Genomic DNA, 6,153 nt, shown 5'->3' with positions numbered 1-6,153 from the left:
GATCATGCACATCCAAAATCCGAGCCACACTACAAGTTTGTTGTTGATAAATGTAAAAAAATATCCCTGAACTGAGTTTTCAAGGTGCAACCACCTGTCTAGTTGTCATGCCAAAAGCAAATCTTGGTGCCATCTCCCAATATCCAACTATAAAAAGGTCTAAGAGCTGCACGGGCAGATAGAGGCGAAGGTGTCCCGATGTTTCGATGAGAGGCAGCTACTGTTTTTGGTGGAAGTTAACTTTGATGATCCGACTACGAGCGTGTGAAGACGTCGCGCTGATAACCCACAAGTATAGGGGATCAATTGTAGCCTCTTTCGATAAGTAAGAGTGTCGAACCCAACGAGGAGCTAAAGGTAGAACAAATATTCCCTCAAGTTCTATCGACCACCGATACAACTCTACGCACGCTTAACGTTCGCTTTACCTAGAACAAGTATGAAACTAGAAGTACTTTGTAGGTGTTTTTAGATAGGTTTGCAAGTTAATAAAGAGCACGTAAATAAAAGCTAGGGGCTGTTTAGATAAAAACACAATAAAGCAAATATAGCAAGTGTGGAAAAGTGGTGGTAGGAGTTGCGAAGTTGTCCCTAAGCAATTGACTACTTTACTAGACCGATAGCAAGTTTCATGTGGGAGAGGCCACTGCTAGCATGTCATCCCTGACTTGGAATTCTATGCACTTATGATTGGAACTATTAGCAAGCATCCGCAACTACTAACGTTCATTAAGGTAAACCCAACCATAGCATTAAGATATATTGATCCCCCTTCAATCCCGTATGCATCAATTCCTATGCTAGGTTGAAGCTTCTGTCATTCTTGCCCTCCAATACATAGTCCTATCAACATACAACTAACCATATGGTGTGATCCACGCGCGCGCTCATATGATGGGCACCAAAGGACAGCAACATAACCACAAGCAAATTAAATCAATCATAGCAATTCATCAACCACCAATAGGACAACGAAAATCTACTCAGACATCATAGGATGGCAACACATCATTGGATAATAATATGAAGCATAAAGCACCATGTTCAAGTAGAATGTACAACGGGTTGCGGGAGAGTGGACCGCTGTAGATAGAGGGGGGAAGGTGATGAAGATGTTGGTGAAGATGGCATAGGTGTTGGTGAAGATCGCGGTGATGATGATGGCCCCCGGCAGCGTTCCGGCGCCACCGGAAGCGAGGGGGAGAGAGCCCCCCTCCTTCTTCTTCTTCCTTGACCTTCTCCCTAGGTGGGAGAAGAGTTTCCCCTCTGGTTCATGGTCTCCATGGCGTGAGAGGGGCGAGAGCCCCTTCGAGATTGGATCTGTCTCTCTGTCTCTCTCTGTTTCTGCGTTCTCCTCTGCTGCCCTTTCACCGTTTCGTATATATATGGAGATCCGTAACTCCGATTGGACTGAAATCTTCGACGTGATTTTTTTCCTAAAAATTAGCTTTCTTGTGGCCGAAGAAGGGCATCATCCGCCTTACGGGGGGCCCACGAGGGTCAGGGGCGCGCCCCCTGCCTCGTGCCTCCCTCGGGCACCGTCTCGCATGGATTTTTCTTCCGAAATTCTCCAAATATTCCAAAATTATTCTCCGTCCGTTTTTATCCCGTTTGGATTCTGTTTGATATGGGGTTTCTGCGAAACATAAAACATGCAACAAACAGGAACTGGCACTGGGCACTGGATCAATATGTTAGTCCCAAAAATAGTATAAAAAGTTGCCAAAAAGTGTATGAAAGTTGCATAATATTGGCATGGAACAATAAAAAATTATAGGTATGACGGAGACGTATCAGCATCCCCAAGCTTAATTCCTGCTCGTCCTTGAGTAGGTAAATGATAAAAAAGATGATTTTTGATGTGGAATGCTACCTAGCATAATCTTGATCACATATCTAATCATGGCATGAATATTAAGACACGAGTGATTCAAAGCAATAGTCTATCATTTGACATAAAAACAATAATACTTCAAGCATACCAACCAAGCAATTATGTCTTATCGAAATAACATAGCCAAAGAAAGCTCATCCCTACAAAATCATATAGTCTGGCTATGCTCCATCTTCACCACACAAAGCATTCAAATCATGCACAACCCCGATGACAAGCCGAGCAATTGGTTCATACTTTTTAACGCGCTTCAGCCTTTTCAACCCTCACGCAATACATGAGCGCAAGCCATGGACATAGCACTATAGGTGGAATAGAATATGATGATGGGGGTTATGTGGAGAAGACAAGAAAGGAGAAAGTCTCACATCGACGCGGCTAATCAACGGGCTATGGAGATGCCCATCAATTGATGTTAATGTGAGGAGGAGGGATTGCCATGCAACGGATGCACTAGAGCTATAAGTATATGAAAGCTCAAACTGAAAACTAAGTGGGTGTGCATCCAACTTGCTTGCTCATGAAGACCTCGGGCATTTGAGGAAGCCCATCATCGGAATATACAAGCCAAGTTCTATAATGAAAATTCCCACTAGTATATGAAAGTGATAACTCAAGAGACTCTCTATATGAAGAACATGGTGCTACTCTGAAGCACAAGTATGGTAAAAGGATAGTAACATTGCCCCTTCTCTCTTTTTCTCTCATTTTTTCTTTTTTTTTCTTTTTTTCTTTTTTTTGGGCCTTCTCTTTTTTTGGCCTTTCTCTTTTTTTTTTTCTTTTTTTTCATCCGGAGTCTCATCCCGACTTGTGGGGGAATCATAGTCTCCATCATCCTTTCCTCACTGGGGCAATGCTCTAATAATGATGATCATAACACTTTTATTTACTTACAACTCAATATTACAACTCGACACTAGAACAAAGATATGACTCTATATGAATGCCTCCGGCGGTGTACCGGGATGTGCAATGATCTAGCGCAGCAATGACATCAAAAAACGGACAAGCCATGAAAACATCATGCTAGCTATCTTATGATCATGCAAAGCAATATGACAGTAAATGCTCAAGTCATGTATATGATGATGATGAAAGTTGCATGGCAATATATCTCGGAATGGCTATGGAAATGCCATGATAGGTAGGTATGGTGGCTGTTTTGAGGAAGATATAGTGAGGTTTATGTGTGATAGAGCGTATCGTATCACGGGGTTTGGATGCACCGGAGAAGTTTACACCAACTCTCGAGGTGAGAAAGGGCAATGCACGGTACCGAAGAGGCTAGCAATGATGGAAGGGTGAGAGTGCGTATAATCCATGGACTCAACATTAGTCATAAAGAACTCATATACTTATTGCAAAAGTTTATTAGCCCTCGAAGCAAAGTACTACTACGCATGCCCCTAGGGGGATAGATTGGTAGGAAAAGACCATCGCTCGTCCCCGACCGCCACTCATAAGGAAAGCAATAAAAGAACACCTCATGCTCCAACTTCGTTACATAACAGTTCACCATACGTGCATGCTACGGGACTTGCAAACCTCAACACAAGTATTTCTCAATTTCACAATTACTCAACTAGCACGACTCTAATATTACCACCTTTATATCGCAAAACTATTGCAAGGAATCAAACATATCATATTCAGTGATCTACAAGTTTTATGTAGGATTTTATGACTAACCATGTGAATGACCAGTTCCTGTCATCTCTCTAAATAGATATAAGTGAAGCAAGAGAGTTTAATTGTTTCTACAAAAGATGTGCTCACGCTCTAACAAATATAAGTGAAGCAAAAGAGCATTCTAGAAATGGCGGTTTTCTATGTAAAGAGAAACAGGCAATCCAAACTTCAAATGATATAAGCGAAGCACATGAAGCATTCTATAAAGCCATACTCAAAAGATATAAGTGAAGTGCAATGAGCATTCTATAAATCAACCAAGGATTATCTCATACCAGCATGGTGCAAAAAAGAAAAATGAAAACTAGATGCAAAAGACGCTCCAAGATTGCACATATCGCATGAACGAAACGAATCCGAAAACATACCGATACTTGTTGAAGAAAGAGGGGATGCCTTCAGGGGCAACCCCAAGCTTAGACGCTTGAATCTCCTTGAATATTTACTTGGGGTGCCTTGGGCATCCCCAAGCTTGAGCTCTTGCCTCTCTTCCTTCTTCTCACATCGAGACCTTCTCGATCATCGAACACTTCATCCACACAAAACTTCAACAGAAAACTCGGTAAGATCCGTTAGTATAATAAAGCAAATCACTACTCTAAGTACTGTTGCAAACCAATAAATATTTTGTTTTTGCATTGTGTCTACTGTAGTATAACTTTTTCATGGCTTAATCCACTGATATAAATCGATAGTTTCATCAAAACAAGCAAACTATGCATCAAAAACAGAATCTGTCTAAAACAGAACAGTCTGTAATAATCTGAACATTCACCATACTTCTGATACTTGAAAAATTCTGCAAAAATTAGGAAAAATAAAAAATTTGTATAGAAAGACAGCGCAAAAAGAATCATAACCGTTCGATGTTCCAGTAAAAAATGTAAAATCACGCACTACAGCCAAAGTTTCTGTCCTGCACCGCACAAACCAACAAGCATTGTAAACATCCTAAAGGCAAACCTTGGCACATTATTTTTATTTTCAAACTCTATAAAAGCACACAACAGAAATAAATGACTCTCTAAAACTTCCGGGTTGTCTCCCTGGCAGCGCTTTCTTTAAAGCCATTAAGCTAGGCATATAGTGCTCAAGTAATGAATCCACCCGGATCCCAAGGTATATCAAAGCCAATTTTAATTAGCAATGATTTGGCATTTAGTAGTGAGCACAAGGCAACATATATAAAGCAATGACGAAGTCTAACTCTCTTCCTATGCATCGGCATGTCATAAAAGAACAATTCATGCACACATAGTAAAGGCCAATGCATAGTATAAACAGTTTCTTGCAATTTTATCGTGTTGGAAACATAGAGAGGTGGAGATATAGTTCCTCTCTCAGAATAATTGCAAGTTGGAGCAGCAAGCACATGCATACTATATTCATAAAAATCATCATGTGCAACGGTATAAGGCAACCCATCAATATAATCCTTAATAAGGGCAAACTTCTCCGATATAGTGTAGTTTGGAGAATTCAAAAAGATAATACGACTATCATGCGTGGGTGCAATAGCAATAATTTCATTCATAACATAAGGAACTATAGCAAGTTCATCTCCATAAGCATAATTCATATTGGCATCTTGGCCACAAGCATAGCAAGCATCATCAAAAAGGGATATTTCAAGAGAATCATCGGGATCATAACAGTCATCATAGCAATCATCCTTCGATATGCACGAAGGGAAATTAAAAAATGTATGAGTTGAAGAGTTACTCTCATTAGAAGGTGGGCACGGGTAGCTAATCCGCTCTTCCTCCTTTTGTTCTTCGCTCTCCTCAGCATCTTTTTCATCCAATGAGCTCACAGTTTCATCAATTTCTTCTTCCATAGACTCCTGCAAAATATTAGTCTCTTCTTGGACAGCGGAGTAGTCCTCAATATATGGTTCAACATAGGCATTAGAAGCATAATTATCATAGCAATATTGAAGTATGGCAAAATTTTCAGATTTGTAAAGAGTAGCATCATACTTTTCAGTCAAAGAAGCAATTTCGTAAGCACCCTTAAAAGCAACAAATTCTTCAATTTGTTGAACATCATAGTAACTATAAACACCCTTAGCATACGAAGATACAATTCCATTATCACTAAACTCACATTGATAGGGAAGGTGTTTCTTAGGGTTTTCAGAACAACAAGTAAAATCATATATTTCACAAAAATTCCAAGCATAGCATTGCAAACGATGAATTTGACCCAGTAAAAGTTTCCCTTTTTCAGATATGTGGTGTCGCACATAACAAGCATGCTCATCTAAAGATTTGCCCTCAACTAAGCTAGTTGGGGTTTCAGCACGAGCACATAGGGATCGAAGATGATCCAAGTAATAAGCTTCAGGAGTGTGATAGATTTTGAGTGGTTCTTCAACTATTGGTTCAGTAGGTACAACTATTTTTTTTGGTATTTTGCGTTTCCTACCCATAACTAAAGATAGAAAACAACTAAGAACAACAAATAAAAATTACTTAGTGATACAGCAAACAAGCACACACGAGAATATTCACCCCACGCTATTGCTCCCTGGCAACGGCGCCAGAAAAAGGTCTTGATAACCCACAAGT

The sequence above is a fragment of the Aegilops tauschii genome, chromosome 3 (assembly GCF_002575655.3).
Source record: "Aegilops tauschii subsp. strangulata cultivar AL8/78 chromosome 3, Aet v6.0, whole genome shotgun sequence".
Classification (NCBI taxonomy): Eukaryota; Viridiplantae; Streptophyta; class Magnoliopsida; order Poales; family Poaceae; genus Aegilops; species Aegilops tauschii.
This window is presented reverse-complemented; position numbering follows the sequence as displayed.